At 34.4% G+C, this 19,432-nt stretch overlaps 1 non-coding gene across 1 annotated transcript; it reads right to left on the bottom strand.

The window, feature by feature from the left end:
• Positions 1-2,062: 2,062 nt before the first annotated feature.
• On the bottom strand, positions 2,063-2,135 carry Trnav-uac (transfer RNA valine (anticodon UAC)). Its single transcript has one exon. It is a non-coding gene; the product is annotated as a tRNA-Val (tRNA).
• Between the last annotated feature and the right edge of the window lie 17,297 nt (positions 2,136-19,432).

Below are 19,432 nucleotides of genomic sequence, written 5' to 3' on the forward strand. Positions count from 1 at the left end.
TACAAGTGCACGAACAGCATCAATAGCCTTCATTCCTAATTGTTTTGCAATCGGTATTACCTTTGGAGCTATCCTTTTGAATAAACTCATAACATTATCACCGAGTGTATCTCCATGAATCGCTTTGTGAGTTGGTACTAGTGAGTTCACTACCCTGACCATTACAGGTCCACGTTGAGCATGATGTATAATCATTTCTAAGTTACATACTGACTAATTAGTTGTATTTTAGTCGCTGTGATAATCATCAGCAATTTCATCAATAAGATAACGATAAATTTTGTGATCAATAATACTGCCTGTAAATAATCTTCGACAAATATCAGAAATTTCATTAATTATTTCCGGCGCATTGTTTCCTGCTCGTTTTCTTCCGATCAGAACTTCTAATCTATCTACGTCAGAAAGAACACTGTTAGGACAAGCAAAAAGACCGCTTCCTTGAGTAGAAAAACCACTTCCTGTAGCGCCTGACTTAGGTTCGTTAATTTCACCAGGGTCATTAAGTCGCTGTTTAGCTTCTTCAACGGTCACATTTGCTTCTTTAGCTAGTTTTTCATATAGTTCATCTCTATGTATCATTGCTTCTCGTTTAAAGTCATTAAATCCTGACTAGTAGTATCTAAAGAATATCGATTTCTGTGGGCGGCATATACTGTAGCAATCCATTTTTCAGGTTTTACCCGTTCAACAGAATCTTAATACACGAATTTCTCTCCTTTTTAAAAAAAATCAACAATACCTGCTGACTCTCCTCGATCATTGAGTAATTTATAATGATCTTTAAAAAATATATTTCTATAAGCTCCAGGTGTTTGCTGAGGAGGTTGTGTTTTTTGTTGTCGTTCTACTGAAACTCCTCAACTTCGAATATCGAACAAACTTCTATCCCAAATTTCAATTTTACGCTTAAAAACCCCCATAAACCGAAGCTTAATTTAAAACTAGGCATGTGGCCTCGCTTTCAATGCTTTGCCGACGGAGACTGACACAACAATATCCTAAAAGTCAGATTCACTCAATGACAAAACCTGGAGTTTTAGTTCTTGTACAGAGATTAAAAATTTCCGTAGGTGCTAAGGATGAACATAATGGTTTCAGTATAAGAGATGGAGTTGTTAATACAACCATATTAGTTATAGAAATATCTAAGAAACAAACTAGACAATGCTCCATACATTTCTGAAACGAAGACCTTGAACTGTGAACAATATTAAATATACCGAGTATTTATTTATACGTTGTAGGGTATCATTCGTATTTTTAAAGGACTTGTATTAAAGTTAAAAAGTATCTCATTATTCCGATATTTTAAGTGAAGAACACTGTATTTCTGTGTGAACATCTCTCTCTCTCTCTCTCTCTCTCTCTCTCTCTCTCTCTCTCTCTTTCTCTCTCTCTCTCTCTCTCTCTCTCTCTCTCTCTCTCTCTCTCCACAATTGCACGTATATTTGCAATATCGTCAGTAAACCTAATACTTATATGAACGGAAAAATTGGGGAGGATGTCCAAAGGGGTTTCGGTGTTGAGGGGTTCCACTGTGCATATATATTAGCATATCTATGTCTATGTATAGATTATCCCATTTTGATGAGATTGAAAGATCTCTGATCCCCAATGAGATTGTTATGAAACGAGAAGAAATGAAATAAGAATAAAAGAAACTAAATGAGAATAAATGAAAAAAATAAATAAATAGATAAATAAATAATAAAAAAATAAATGAATTATTAATAAATAAAACACGTACATAAATAGATATTTAAATAAATAATATATCAATAATAAATAAAAAATTAAAACTAAATAACAAATAAATAATACATTAAACATTTATAAATTTATCATGAATAAATACATAATAAACAGTTTTCAGATAATGATTAATAATTAATGCATACTAAATAATAAATAAATAAATAAATAAATCAACGTTGTGTTTTTATTTCTTGTTGTTTAACGTTTCTAAGTATAATAAAATAATAAATTCTGCTGTCGTTGTTTGAAAATAAGTTGTTTATTGTTATTATTAATATGTGACCTACGCATCAAAAGTACAATATAGTTCCACTGGGGATTGAACCCAGGACCTTCTGCGTGTAAAGCAGACGTGATAACCACTACACCATGGAACTCCTTGCTTTAATGCTCTCATGGGATGGTAAATATATATTGGTAGATCCTAATAAGACCAGATTCAGAATACCTTAAAATAACGCCCTCGGGTTATCTCGCAAAATCTCGAACTTCCAAAACGATGCATTCACTGGTAAGAGAACAATCAAAATGTCAGAACTTAGCCTGGAGGATTTACATTGTTTAAAACGTCAAAGAATTAAAAGAAAACTTCAATCTGTTTAGCGTCAGCAGACAAATGGCTATGATAGTGTCGCGTACGTACCCCCTAATTTGCAGGAAAAGTATGCATCATAGTTGTAAAAAAGAATGATTTTATTTTAAATTAAAATAATAAAATAAATTGAATAAATTGACTTTAAATTAAACGATCAAAGCTATAGAATATTTTAGTTTCTTTAAATTAACTACCAATACAATAGAATAATATTATACCGAAACTATCCAATAATGTTAAGTTAATTAAAATACCAAAAAACAATCGAATACTGTTTCAAAATTTAAATATCAAAACTATAGGAAATTTTTTTTTTAAAATTAAAATTGTTTAGATGATTGTCAGACTTAGATCCAGGATACTGAAAATCGGTTTATGTAGACATTTGCAGGGTTTTTAAACTAACATTATTACATTGGAGACTAGTAGATATCACTAAAGACGAAAGTTGGTCTTAGTCCAGCGGTACTAAGGGGAAATTGGATATTAATTTAAGTTCAACAGAAAGGGTGGGAGGTGAGGTCTGCTGTCTTCTGAATTTGCAAGAAGTGTTTTTTTTTTCCCACTGCATTTAGTTAAAGTTTATTTAAATTCCATACCTGAAACATTGCTTTGATAGCAAAACTGTCTATACCTCTAAACATGCATTAATAGCTAAATTGTATATGCCACTAAACACGCTTGATAGATAAACTGTATATACCTCTAAAAGATGATTTGATGCATATTACTAAAGCTTCAAAGAGCTTGTTTAATTGGCTTGGTGCAAAAGAAGATAAAATACATTCTTAAAAATTTTTTTCAGTATAAAATCAATTTCAATGAGATATTTTTATTTTGCTTGTCTATGTATGTTATTTTTTATAAATCTACTGGGGGAAATAGCATTGACGCCCGCAAAAAGGGGAAATTGTCCCCACCCCCTGGATTTCATCGCGAAAGAAGATTTGGCCTACATCCGTAAAACTTAATTGCTGATCACTATAAGTTTGCCTCCTCACCCAAAAAATAATTCTGCGATCGCCCTTGCATGAATATTATTGTTATTATTTATTATTATTATTATTATTATTACTATTATTATTATTATTATTATTTTGAATGCTCATATTTTTTATCAAAATTAAAGTACATGTACACGATTTCATGATATTATTCAGACTTTCCAACTCCGATCTCCACTTCAAGGAAATATATGGAACATTCATCAAGCAGTGATAGTCCCGTTTTGAGTTTTAGCGTCCGATATCAGGAGCGGCAACTTGTCCGTAAAGGGTATTGTGAAAAGGGTCCATTGCAATTCAGATTTGTTAAATTTCTCATTAAAGAGTAGCAAAATCCAAAGCTACTACAACTTTCTAACATCAAATGTAAATACGTCACTGCATTACAGTTGAAAATTTTATCAAGGCAATCACACGCACTTTCTTCTGACTGGTTTCGTCTCAGGTACCGTTATACACATCCTCTGTATGATGAACTTAAAATAGTGTCTCCGTCTGGAGGCGATGTTTGCCGGAAAGCGGACAAGGAAATAGCCAAGATGGATTTGAAGAAAAGAAACAATTTTAAAACATTTTTTACATTATATTTTAAGTTATCAAACTCACAATAAACACAACATCGATCAGTTAGGAATTTTGTTCATAAAATTGTTCAATTTTGGTGTTATTTGCCTCATTTTCTAACAGTCATACAATGTCACAGCCTGGAGCTCAAAATACAAATTCTTCTTAGCCTAGTACCTTAGCGTCCTATGATGCTCCGATAAGGCAATTTCAGTACAACTCTACGGGAAAATGATATTTATTTTCAATGGAATTTTCACGTAATATTTTGTATGACGTATATTTATTTGTCTGTATTGGACATGTAAGGCACGAGTTTATCTTGAGTTTCCCAACACTATTGAATTCCACGCATGAAATATTAATAGAAATACAACAAGCCGTTATATGCAGCGGCTTTTCTTTTTTAATTTAGTTATGATATTGATAGCGTGCTACCTTGGCCTCCCATAATGTTCCGCTCACGAGGTCAGGCACGCACAGATGAATGGCTGATAAAAGTGGAAAAATTCAAGATGGCGAAAGTAACACGTAAAAGTGTTGGCAATAAAGGAATAACATTGAGACGGTTATTTCCAGCTATATCGCCACCAGCTTTTTCGTTGTATTAGTCACAACTATACCAGTTAAAGTAATACTGAGTGTTTGATGAGTCACTATGGAGTACTGTCATTTTTAGCCATTATGTGTGAGTTGATGGGGAATTGGTATGGTGAGAAATTCCGGAAATATATGGATGTACTTTTTGCGCGCCTGTGTGTGAAGAATAGAAGCCTTATTTAAATGAAAGTTTCGTGGATTATGTCTTACCTTTATTTTACATAATGTTTCAATATTTTCTAATTTACCGAATGTTTTGGTCATGAAGCATTCTTGTATTTTGAAATGCAATGATAGAACAGATAATGGGGTCGGCCTGGGTAGGATTTGTTTGGTAATGAAGTAGATACCCATTTATGGAATGCAATTTTTGGAGCTTTACACTTTTGACGTTTCTATCTATCCTGCTTAGAATATTAATAGTTTGCTATTTACGATATGATAGCCACGACTGGGAATCTGTATATGTCAGATATTAATATTGGTTCTATTTGAAAAATATGCTCAGAAAATAGATTTATATCTGAAATCGCTGAATAATTTGACATAGGAATCATTAGATTTATGAAGCGTTTACTTGAGCAATGTTATCATGAAAAGGTGTGCTCTCTTCTAAGGTAGATGCTAGGTTTTCCTGGTCGCTGTTAAACATTGACGATCTAAAGAGATTTTTTTCCTCACATAACTCATCTCGGATATCAAAAATATTTTCCTTTCTAATTTAGTCAGGCATTTATGACATATTTGCCTCAGATTATAGATTACTTGTTGTAAAGCATTATTAACAATTTTAACCTTCTGTTTAATTGTACATTGAAATGTGTAACTGGTCAAATATGAAGGAATCTTACAATTGCCTATGACCTATCAGAACTGCTGCTGTAAGTGTGACAATAAAAGGCTGTTTCACAATAGTACTCGTGCAGCTCTAAGAATTTTTAAAGACGTACAACTAGTATCTAACGCTCAGTTTACTGGCTTGGATGTGGCCTATTGCTGTTAGAATATTGAGCTTGTCGTTTTGGAGCTATTGCTAAACACACACACACACACACACACACACACACACACACATATATATATGATGCCTGTCAATGAATCATTCCTGACAAATTGATTATTTTATCGTCATAGTGATTTTGAAGTTTCAGTTTAAGATTATCTAAATCAATTTAGATGAATCAATTGCACAGTTTGAAGATGAGATAATTCACCTGTTTAAACAGATTGGCTTCCGTTGTGTTATGATGCAGTGCAAAAGATTCGAAGAAAGTAATGTCTAAAAATGTTTGCGAATCAGCGACAGGAGAAAATCTCAGTGACCATAGGGACCACAAGTTATTAATTGATGAACACCAAAAGCACACATAAATTAATACTGTACATGTATGCGTTAACACATTTTGCTTTCATAACCATTGTATTTAGCGTTATTTGAGAATACAGTACATGGTACCGATCATGCGTTAGAGAATGCATGTATGTATGTATGTATGTATGTATGAATGGATGTATGGATGTATGTATGTATGTATACACCATCTATATCCTAATATACCATAATATATATTAAGATTTTGTGCCTACTTTTAGCGATAAATACAGACATATATAGTGTGTGCTTTTGAGTCAGTATAATGTATCGGCTTAAATTCCAATAATCACGCACCTTTCATGTATTGATCGTGTTTATGTCACAGATTGACGATACGAAAGACATTCATGCCGTGTGTGTGTGTGTGTGTGTGTACATAGTCTGCACTGATGAATATTTCTCAGAGTATGTGTATCAACTCCGTTAAATACAACTAAAATGTTACATTTATCTCTGATCACTTTAGGTATTTGTGTATATCGTTGAGTGACATAAATTTTATCCGTATTTTTATGTCTGCCTCTGGAAAATATTCTAGCTGGACTTGATTGTTTATCCAGCATCACATCACCGTATACTACGAGATTATTATCAAATCAATCTAATTCATCAATTGTCAACACTCAGCGCTTCATCAATATCGGTTATAAAATTAATAATGTCGTCACCATCTTCATTTAACAATTTTGCATTTTCATTAAAATCTTTAAGTACATCATAACATCTCTTATCATCGACTAATGGTGCAACTAAATACAACTTGTCCCACTTTAACCATCTCATTATAAGATTAAGCAGTCATTGCGTTTTACCGGACCCAGATGGACCTATTATAATCATTCTGATAGAATAAGGTAATGCTGAAATATGTTTTACTGGCTCTTGCTTTCGTGTCGCTGAGAATCAATTACATCCATATTATAAATATACGTGAATCTATATTGTTTACGTTGTAGAGTTAAAACTCCAACCACTGATTTGGCTACTGTTACAACAAAAAATGGAAAAAATAGAATATGGTAGAAAATGTGCAATAACTAACAGAATATTTTTTTCGTTTTTACCTAAAATTCAACGTAAGGATAATAATAAATAATAATAATGAGGACTTTGTATAGCGCCTAATCTTTAGAAGCTCTAAGTGCTTTACAACATTAGACAACACCTATAAGATAAAAAACATATAATAATATTATTACAAAAACAAACACCGTGAAATTAGAAAAACATTAAAAAATCAAAAACATGCTGAGAATATTTCAAATAGGAAACATTATTAGGTCTTTAAGTTTGTTCTTGCAGTCGAAATAAGTGAGTTTTGAGAGCCCTCTTGAATGTGATCACTGTGTCTTTGTGTCTAAGTTCAGTGGGCAATACATTCCACGTCGCTGGGCCCTGATATGCAAAAGAACGCTGTCCATATGACTTTGTTTTCATAGTGGGAATAATGAGTATACGATTGTCAGAAGAGGAACGTAAGTATCTTGCTGGTGTGTACACATGGGTGAGGTCGGATAGGTATGTTGTACTAGAGTCCGACAGTGAAACGTAGCACAGAGAACAAATTTTGTGTTTGGTTCTGGATCGAATGGATAGCCAGTTTAGGGCACAGAGCAGCGGGGAGGTGTGCTCTGATCGTGATACTCTAAGTATGATCCGAGCAGCTGTGTTTTGAACTTTCTGAAGTTTCTGGAGTAGATATTGAGATGAACCAGACAGAACTGAGTTCCAATAGTCCAGTCTTGAAAGTACTAATGAACACATAAGTGTTTTAGTGGCATCAACTGAAAGATATTTGCGAACTCAGCTGATGCGTCTCAACTCAAGATATGCAGCCTTGCATATGTACATGACATGTTGGTGCAATGTGAGAGTACTGTCCAGAGTAACACCTAGGTTTGGTACTGATTGTGTGAATTTAATGTTGGCCTTGCTGATATTTATTGTTTGAGGTAAAGGATGTGAATGAGAAAGTCTTTTTGCTGTGATCAGAATGGCCTCAGTTTTATCATCATTCATCTGCAGCTTGTTACATGTCATCCATGATTTCACATCAGAAATGCACTTCTCTATACCTTGGATGGTAGCATCAACTTCAGTTGGATGGCTAGATTTGTACATTTTGGTGTCATCAGCGTACAATTGGAGAGACACTGGATGATGATCTATGACACTTGAGAGCGACTTAGTGTACAGAATGAAGAGAACAGGTCCAAGAACAGACCAATGTGGAACACCACAACATAGATCAACTGGGCTGGAGTGTATCCCATTTGCAGATACAATTTGTGTCCTGTTGACCAAGTATGAATTGAACCACGGTAAGGCTGTATCATGAATGCCAAATGCATGCTGGAGACGGTGAAGTAATATAGCATGGTCTATTGTGTCAAATGCTGCAGACAAATCAAGGAGGGTGAGGACTGTAATCTTTCCGCTATCCAAAGCAGAGAGAATGTCATTAACCACTTTTAGAAGAGTAGTTTCAGTACTGTGGCAAGGGCGACGTGCAGATTGCACATTGCTAAAAAGACTGTTTGAATTTAGATGAGATACAAGCTGGGATAGAACAACCTTTTCTAAGATTTTTGATATGACTGGGAGATTAGAAACTGGGCGGTAGTTCTTCAAATCGTTATGGTCTAGTGTTGGTTTCTTCAGCAGAGGCTTTAGAATGGCAGTTTTGAAAAATGATGGGAATTCCCCGGATGAGAGAGAGGTATTAATAACATCAGTTAGTGAAGGCAATAATGGCTCTAAGCACTCAAGCAGCAAAATGGACTGACCTTTGCTCAGTGTGAGTGTGGTTTGGAATAGTTCAAACGATGTGTGGTGGAAATTGAATGTTGTGGTGTAGTTAAGACGTTTTATCATGGAGTTCTTTGTGATGACAGCAATTCCACCTCCGCGAGAATTACGAGGGAACGACTTGATGGAGTAAGAGTGGGTGTTAGATCCGCACACTTGGGCTCATCTTTAACCATTCATATGGAGACAATTCAACAAAAGCTGTCAAAATTTTCAGGAACTCCTTATGCTAAATACCCAGGAGAAAAACGCATTCTGCCACTGCAAAAGGGTTAGCACGACAGGCAATATGGCAAATTGTTATACCACCACCTAAACTAAATCAGCATGTATTTTTAGATGCCAGCACTCCTAAGTAAGTTCATCAAGCAGATATTCTATTTTTACCATACGATACTATCAAAAATTGGGAGACGTCAATTAACATACAAATACGCGTTGACTGTCGTTGACTTTGCATGTAGATATAAGGAAGCAGAGCCATTATCAGCTAAAACAGCTGCTGAAGTTGTAGCTGCTTTGAACGAATTTATCAACGAGGACCCTTACGATGGCCACAACTATTACAGGTTGATCCTGGCAAGGAATTTCCTGGTGCAGTATCATCTCTGATGAAAAAACATAATGTCGAACATAATAGACAAGAACATACCATAATTAGACGAGGACATACAGCAATTCATCGTGATCAGGCAATTGTTGAACGATTTAATCGAACACTTGCTGAGCGGTTATTTGGATATCAGTATGCGAAGGAAGTAATTCACGATACGAGAGTAGACGAGGACATACCGCAATTCATCGTGATCAGGCAATTGTTGAACGATTTAATTGAACACTTGCTGAGCGGTTATTTGGATATCAGAATGCGAAGGAAGTAATTCAAGATACGAGTTCTCGTGAATGGGTTGCAAGATTACCATATGTGATAGCTGCATTAAATAATGAAATTATTCGAACAACCGCCATGAAACCTATTAATGCAATTACAAAGAGAAATATACCAATAAAACGACATGATTTTTCAAAACAACCAGTATTAGGTAAGGTTACTGTCAGATGTTTATATGAACCTGGTGAACATGAAGTTGGTAAATAAGAGCGACTGATCCTATTTGAGTGTAACGACACATAAAATATCTAGCGTGGTACGATCAACGGGTAGACCTGCAATCTACAGATTAGGTTCAACTGCTCCTCAACGTGGATTTGAAAGTGAACGATTACAAGCAATTCCTGAAGACACACAATTACCACCGCATTCACTTTTGTAAACTATCACCTTGACGTCGATTACATTCAAGACAGGTCAGCTTTACATTTTCGCGTTTATGACCAAACTTACTATTAATTCTGTCTACAGTAAATTGTCTTGGATCATTACTCGAGTATCGCCACAACATTATTGTATTACAGCTCGCACAATGATTATTTTGCTGTTGTTTCGGCATCATTATAAATTCAGTACTAAGGTCAAATTCGCGCTTATTATTTGCACACTGTTTATAACTATTTTTTTGCTTATTATATTTTTGTTAATAACATCGCCAGTGGTTTCTGTAACGTCTATAATAACCGTCCGCAACTGAGATATTTGTCTAACTCTAGACACTGTGAGATAAACTAAATTTGACAATTCGATACGATCATCGACGATCCAAACTCGCGTATCAGAAATGGTTAACCCCTGAGATGAATGAATCGTCATTGCGTATGCTAGCGTCCATGGAGTTTTTTCCATTTTGAGCGCATCTTCAACATCATTGACAAGAACCGAAACAATATCAATTAATACAAGATTTTATTTTTCTGACGATCCTGGTATATCAACGTCGATATTCTGCCATCGCGTATCAACCGGTCGATAACATAATGGTACGGGTAGATTTGAAAACCTTTCTTTATGTAGCATAAAAAATTGTTGTTAAAGTGTATCACGAACTAACTTTCTACTTGCCATTATCAAATCATTTGGTCTCCATAAGTTCCAAACGTTGCTCATAGGATTTCTGAAATTATATCACGCATTATTTCACATTGAACTTTATTCGGCTGTAGTTTGATTAATTTCTTAAACTCGCTTAATTCTGGATCAAGAGATCTATGATCAGCAGCTATTTCTTCATAACAATCAACAAAATTCTTTAACCATTCATGTGGAGACAATTCAACAAAAGTTATCAGTTGACCATGATCGCCACACTTTATAACAGCAGTATCTTTTGTTAATAACCAATCAAGAAATGTTTTTAATGTTTCTTTAGACACTGTACATATTTCATCACAAACGATAATATTTGGAATGTATTTTTCGCCCATTCCATCAGGAGTCCATGCTTCTCCTTTCCATCGAGAAAAGCTGTGATAAGTACATGATCTAATATTTCTTTCTCTTATTTCCCTTGCAAGTCTGTGTGTATGGGTTAAAACGATCATATCAAAATTCCGAAATAGTTCAATCACACGAGTTGTTTTACAAGAACCCCAGGTCCATTAAGATAAACTGTTTTATGTCTAGCTACGGGATCATACACTGACGGTGCAGATGATAGCTTTAATGTCTGATCAAGTATATATGGGATAACAGGCAATCATATCAACCGATATAACATCTCTGTGATCATATTAACTATTCCACAATCCATCGTTTCTGTATTCGACACAATTCGATAATATATCATTGAGAAAATCAAATCGAGTTGGTTTCCACGAATTTTTCTCTCTAGCAAAATGAGCCGCAACTGACGAAACAGTAAAACAATTACTCAGTAATCGTTCAGCATCATCGGTATATTTAACGCAAGATTTTTCATTTCTTCGTGGAGAGATTCTGTACGATAAATAACGCCATTAGGTCGTACAAACTGATCAAAGTTTTCATCATCAGAACGTTGAAATAGCCACACTGATACAGGATCGTTTTTACTTATTTCGTTAATAAAATCAAATATATTTCCGTGGTAAAATTTAACAGTTCGATTTCATGGAAATATTGTTACTCATTAGTCCACGCATGCGCATTATGATCAATAATTTCAATCGAAGCTCCTTTTGATTTATATTTTGATTCGTACAAAATCTCTGCGGTCATAGATTTTAGTCTTCCTGGGAATATTAGTTTCTTTTCTAGCTCAGCGACATCTTTGACGGACGCTCCGATATCTTGAACTATTTCTCCCCACTCATTTATTATTTTACGTCTTTTATCCGTTGGACCGTTTCCACGAGTCGAAACCGTAAAATGTTCCGTTACTCGTTCGGTTACACATTTCAGTCTTGAAAATTATTAGAGTATTAACGCTGGGGTTATCATTTATCGGATAAATTCCATAAATAACTGCAGTTACAGGATACGCTCTTTCATAATACAGTTTGTCAATACCAGTCAACATTCTTGGTTTGGAATTTTTACTCAGTATGGCAATTTTTTCATTATGAAGGACAGGATCATATTTGTCACGAATAATCCAATTGTCTGTTTCTGCTAATACAACAAATTTTACTTTCAAAAACTATTTTCGATCGTGGAGATAATTAATGATAGTTGCAGCTCGTTTGTCGTTCATCTTAGCATCGACACCATCTGTGATTTTAAGTGTTGACCACACATGAGATGCGCCATCTTTGCTATAAAAAAATCTTGGCGTCGTGAATTTCATTAATCAAGGTTTTATTCTTCGGATCAACCTGAGCTTTTATCGGTATGTCAGGGGATATTCTGTCAAGATTAAATTTATCTTTAGATGGCTTAATCGTAGATACTCTCTCAAATTCATCCATTTTTAATGATAGTTTCCTTGACTCCTTGTAACAAAGCTTGCGTAAACGAATTCTGCGGACATGATTTGCAAAGCGTTCGTAATGGAAGTCTAGGTCCAAAATCGTGTTTGAAATGCAATGTTGGATTTAGAGGAAAAACGCAATTGTCTTTGCAATGTGATGGTAAACAATACAGAGATCTGAAAAGATATTATGAAAAAAAAATATTAATGACAGTGACAGGGTTATAAAATATAGAAGATTATCTGATAAGATTCTCAAAGTAATGATTTAGCCAAATTATTATTTAAACAAATGGTATTATATAAAAATGAACCAAAAAGACTTTGTCAATCATCCAAGGTAAGACTTTGCTAAACACACCATTATTAAAAATTATGAAGCAAATCGTGATGGTGTAATCAGACACTGTCGACGAAAAATACCAGTTGGTATTCTCATTAATACTGGTTATCCTAATGATGGGAAGAAATAGTACTTCTGCCATAAATATATATTCGAATTTTTCAACGGAGTACTCGAAGACGGTCTTGAAATCGTTTATATCAACGGTATAAAAATCGATAATAATTTAACTAATCTGAGAGCTATCACGCAGAGTCAAAATTGCAAATTTGGAAACACTGGTAGATGTAAACAAATGGAAAAAGGGCGTTAAATCTACACATGCAGAGACTGATTAAGAAACAATATTTCAATCAATGAATGCAGCTGCCAAATATTTGGATCTTCAATCAAAATCAGTATATTTTGTCACAAATAATATCACTAGATCTGCTCTCTCTAAGAAATATAAACAAAATAAAATCATTTCCCAGTATTGTTAAGAGAGATAAATCTCTCTCTCTCTCTCTCTCTCTCTCTCTCTCTCTCTCTGGTAGAGGTATTACCTGGTTGTGCCCCTTATATTTACTAAACTAATTTTTATTTTATTTGTTTTTTGGTATCATCATAACCATTGTTAAAATAATTATGATACTGTTACTCTGAGACCTTCGGTATGAAAATGCGCTCAAAATCCCTATTCATATAGTACTGCTCCTTCCTTTCTTAAGGTCCATGACCTGAAGGAAGATAAATAACTTTGTAGTAGATATTTCTGCGTAGATCTAAATTCATTTTGTCATGGTAATTAATTAACCATCTGTGTCATAATTAATATCAGTGAAGTAACATAATTATATAACAGTTCAAATTAGTAAAGGGATATTTATGATTTCTAACTTACAACGAAATCAAGGCGATACATGTAAGTTATTTTTCGATCTGTAAACATGCAATAATTTCACTATGTGCGTAACAATTAACACACGTAATTTAAGAAAATATTTCACTTACCTCCTGTCCACTTCAAAATGCAAATTTCCAGTCTGACAGAGAGATTCACGGACTTTTATAGCCAAACATTTTGGGAGAACCCAATATCCCAGAACGACTTAATCAGATGATTCTCTAAAATGTTCTGGACTTGTGGGTTTTTCCAGACGGGTTTTCCAGAATGACTTGATCACATGATTCTCCCGAATATTCTGGACTTATGGGTTTTCCCAGAATGTTTGACTATAAAAGAAGCCAGAATATCTATATCCCCAGTCCGACTGCAGCTGTATTGGAGACAACAGGTTAAGTAAAACATTTATTCAGTAGTCAAGATGTTGTGTTTGCACTATATTACATAATTGTACTATATCGTCCTGGTTGAGGAATATAATTTAAATATATATTTTATGACATATATAATAAAATTAATTTTGAAAATATTAATGATATTATTTCTACAAAAAAAGAATTAGAAAAAGACGGTATAAAGATTCAACTTGATCCTGAAAAAATTATGTCTGATTTTGAATCATTATGAAATCGTAGTTTGAAAGTGGATACACATTATCGACCGAATATCGATTGATTAAAACGATGCAGCAGATCATGTTACAATCTTTATCAGCAGTGAAAGATATAGAAGTGGAAACATTCATACCACTTTCTATCGCGATTGACAATATTAGATCAAAATTATCTAACGAATATGAAACAAAAAATCATCAATACATGCGTAAGACAATTAAAAAAGATTATATCAGATCGTGAAAACGAAACTGCTGTCACTGATGAAAGCGAGAGTAAATGTGAAAGTAGCGATGAATGAAAACTAGTGAGAATCAATATTTTTTAAAAATTATGTTATAATATATTTTTTATTTTATAAAATATACCAAATCAGGTTTTTTCTTCAGAATTAGACAAGATTTTTTATATTGATCAAATTTAACACAGGAATGTGCATAATTCACAATCTGACCTCTATCACATGTGATCATATAAATATGTTCTCGCCGTAGTGGATTTAAATGTTCTGCGTCAATAAAAAGTCTTCGTTGCCGTATTCATCAATAACTATATTAACACTAAAATTGTTCTGAGCTGACCGGAGCCTGTGTCATTATTGTTCTGATGACGTTTTCAAGTACATTATATAATATACCTCTTGATTAACTGTAAAACACTCTGCAAAAATATCTCGTTAAGATCTTACGTATAAATTTAAATACAGATTTTCATTTCTTAAATCATTTAAGTGTCAGTAAGTTTGACATTTATTCTTGATAATAACGGATTATGACATCGTAGATAAACAGGATTAATAGGTTCTTGTACAATCAAATATCCAGGAGGTAATTTATATAAAATATATCCTTGCTGAGCCTGATTTATTTCAAAGTTGCCACAATTACATCGCATACAAGATTGACTGCAATAGTTGAAGTTTTATTAACGATTCCTGGTGAAATAAGACGACCTTCACCGTACGGATTAGTATTGTGTTTAGGAATAGTTGGAGGTGGTGCTATTTTTCTCCATGACTCGAGTATTTTGGGAAAGGTTTCATTAATAAGATCATTGAGTGATTTATTTAGCTCGTCAGTTCTAAATTCTGGTATCACAAACGTTGGTAATTGTTCTTCTCTCTTGTCTTAGAAACAGCTGTTTAAGGGTTATTGTACGGGGTCGTCCATGGTAATCAACAAATCCACTACCGAGGCGATTCCTATTCCAAGTGATACTTTTATTCATATAATCCAAATCTGATATAACCTGATTCAGATGTTGTATCGTTGTAATAATCTGTTGTTTAAAATCATCGTTGTAGTATTGTGTAACGCCAGAAAATACATTGTGTAATTGGTTGAATGATCGTCTAAACTCAGAGTTAATGGGATCGAAACATGACTTGATCAATTGTTCATGGACAATCGGATTTAATGTATCATCATGGGTATATAAATCACCTATTATTGTAGGAAAGTCACTCCCCCAATATATCCACGGATATTTTCTCTGATATTCTGGTTCCGTTATGTATTTCTATTCGTCGGTGAAAACATCAGCCCGCGCTGGTTCTAGTGGTCCTTCATATTTTGGTGGGATATCAGGCCATCCTAAAACATTTCTGATTGATGATTGATAAATATCAACGATGTAATCTGGAGAATTTATCTCTATCGTAGCCGATAGTGTTGGTTCGTGATCTGAAATAGCTATTTTCGATTCTCTTTCGGTTACTGATTTGATTCTGCGTTGAAATTCATCTTTGATTTGTTCGATTTGATAACTTCCTGTATGAATAGAAACAACATTCCATTCAGGTGTTCCATCATCTTTATTTTTATTTACAAATACTAGTGAATTATTCGCCTGTAATGTACCAAATGATTTTAATCTGTTGTTTGGTCAGCTGTAATAATATACTCGTAATTGTGCTAGTGCGATTTCTTTTACTGGAATCGCAGTTGAAATATTAATACTAAATTCTGCATTAGTTGAGCTTACCGATATCATTGATGTTTTTGACGGAGTCGTATTCGTTACGATTTGTTGTAGTAGCTCGCTTGGCGATGTCAGTGGAATTGACATTGTTATTTAAATCCTGATTTTCTAAATCAATCACTGTCGTTGCTTCTTGTAGATTTTGATCATCTCCGTGAACTCAAAATCTGATATTTTTCCATCACTAAGGCTCGTTGATAATAAAGAGGATAATTTGGAGTATGCTAGCGTTGCTGTATGTAATTTTATTATATAATCATGTAATTCTGCATTCGTGCACGTGCATATTTTTTTTGGCAACGACATTAAGAATACCGGCAATCGTCGTTGCAGTTGAAACACAAATTGTTACAACTGCTGGTGCCATAATTGTTATTGTCGATAATAACACGCCGTTCCAGCAATAAAAGCAGACGCTGAATAAAAAATTATATCAACAATAACTACGCGTCTGCGATATTTTTTATTTATTTTCACTACATTCTCGTCAACGATATTTTTCAATTTTGTTTGCCATTCACGTGCTTGATTGTACCTGAATTTTTGAATGTTGATTGAAATGCTCATTATACTTTATATAGTAACCAATTGAGGTGTTTCAGGCACAAATTCCAGTCACCACCAGTAAGACGTTGCGGTTACGTTTTTATCAGATGCTTCCAGTATAAAGGTTTCTTCGTCTCCTTTATTTAAGATAATAGACACAACTCCAGAAAAAGTTTCGGTTGAATGACGCCAGGGTTACGTAGTAAATATCTGAAATTTTGCAGCGCTGAACACAGACAATCTATACACACCAGTGACTGCTACAGTTTTTGACAGTTTCTACGAAGTACTAGTAAACGCGCTTACGTGAGAATCATAATCAGCTCGTAGCGTGCATAATTTAGTATCTACTGTCTCTACATATCTTTTGTTGCAGCATCTTCATCAGATGTTGGATCTCTTTAAACATTCATGATGAGTTCGCCTGTCATTGTATCACCGGTGTTCCGCGAACGATTAGAAACGCTTCATGCAATTTCATTTCTAATAGTTGCGAATGATATATTTGAGTCTCTGATTCTACCACCGTCAGTAAATGTTATTCCTAGTAGCACCGAGAACTCTACGAACTATCTCATTCCATTTGATGTTGCTCGCTTTAAAACACCGCATTTATCCTGAAAAATAACAACTTCACATCGGTCAACTCCAGAGAGGTTCATAATATCGCCAAGTTTATCTTTAGTCGCGTAATTTGACAAATCAATAACATCTTTTTTTTTTCTTGCCCTTAGTGGTGCCACTAAGAGAAGGTCTTCCATAAATATCAACCGTTTTACTTTGAGATCCGTTTCAAACAACGTGGTTATTTGTAAAATTATGCACGACTTTATGATGTTATGCATTGGAAGATTTTGATATAGCGTAAAGTACATTAATTAGTTCACGACGACATATCGGTGGATCAGTTAGTGTTTGTATTGGTAATGTTGAATACCAGAGTAGAGTGTTTTATTGTGTTTATATATTTTAAAACTTCATTTGGTGGAGCCAACCCATACGAATCGAAATAAACGATTCCACGTGGATCAATTGCGTATGCCATCCAATGAGTACCAGACCCTTAATTATCATCAAGATTAATAATACCTGTTTCAAAATTGTTTGGTTGTTTTGGTAACTGATCACGCATAAAAACACCTCCGAAATTTTATATATTTAAATTTTAGCAGCATCAAATTAATCAAAGTTAGGCATTGGAAGAATTAACAAAGTGTTCCTGGAAGTCTCATACCTTTTCCGTACCGATAAGGGGTTCCCGGTAATCTTAGACCCCTTCCCTTTTTGCATCCCTTTCCTGCCATTTTATCAACAAGCATACTGACAATTTTTCCGGCAGTACCGTTTAAAACGCCGAATGCAACTGTTTTTGCGATGGGTGGAGCTTGAGAGGCTATTAAACCCGGTATAGCTCCAAGAAGTGGAAATATACCACCTGCTTTAATCGAGTCTTTACTAGCGTTTGGAGAAAGTTTAAATTGAACTTTTTTTATTCTAAGGCTTAATTAATATGTTTGAGTTGAGTCTTGGTTAATGATAATTTGTTTGGACCACCACTAGAAGTTTGATCTTATTTCAGTGATATTTCTATTCTGCATTTATTTGCGAGTTTTGATTGTAATTGTTTCACCTGACCGGAAACCAGTAACATTTACGTGACTATACGAAACTTTTATAATATGGTGAGCAATTTCATTACATGTTTTCTACTGGTGCATCAATCAGTCGCATTCTTCCACCAGCACCTTCAAGTAAAATTGCTTTATCTGAAAGAATAACTGCAATTGCTCTGTAAGCTTCATGAAAAATTGGTGGACCAACTACAGCAACAAGATGTTACTTGAGCTTGAAAGTGAGTATCAACCACAGATTGTCTAGATAAATCAAGATGATCCAGGGAAAAGTAATAAATCGGATACAGCGTCGTAAAATCTAATTGTGATATTTGCAACCCTGTGTCTATGTTTTGATCACGTCCCATAAATGTCATCAGATGATGATATGTACGAGCTACATCAGTTTGATGAAAATTTGACAATATATCCTCAGCTGATTCTTGATGTCCGTTTATCCGTAAAGAAACTTCATTAACTCCAAGTTTGTCAATATCATATGGCCACGTGTTTGTGAATTTATTCGCTCAAAATCTTGAAAAGCAACAAATATATGTCGTGGTGCGGAAACACCCTGCTGTGATACCATGTACCATGTAAATAAACCACTAACACTAGTTTGAACACTGTCTGTGGTCACTGTCAACCATGATAGTAATGATTGACCACCTGAATCCATCAAAGAAAGTAGTTTTTGTTCCTCGGCATTCGTTGGAGTCATTATTGGCATCCACAACGAAGCTTTGTTAGTATTACTTTACCAGCATCACCAGCAGGTCGCCATATTGCATCATCATCAGTTGCCTTTATTACAAGTGCACGAACAGCATCAATAGCCTTCATTCCTAATTGTTTTGCAATCGGTATTACCTTTGGAGCTATCCTTTTGAATAAACTCATAACATTATCACCGAGTGTATCTCCATGAATCGATTTGTGAGTTGGTACTAGTGAGTTCACTACC

Source organism: Sinohyriopsis cumingii, chromosome 12 (genome assembly GCF_028554795.1).
Source record: "Sinohyriopsis cumingii isolate HCF-2022 chromosome 12, ASM2855479v2, whole genome shotgun sequence".
NCBI lineage: Eukaryota > Metazoa > Mollusca > Bivalvia > Unionida > Unionidae > Sinohyriopsis > Sinohyriopsis cumingii.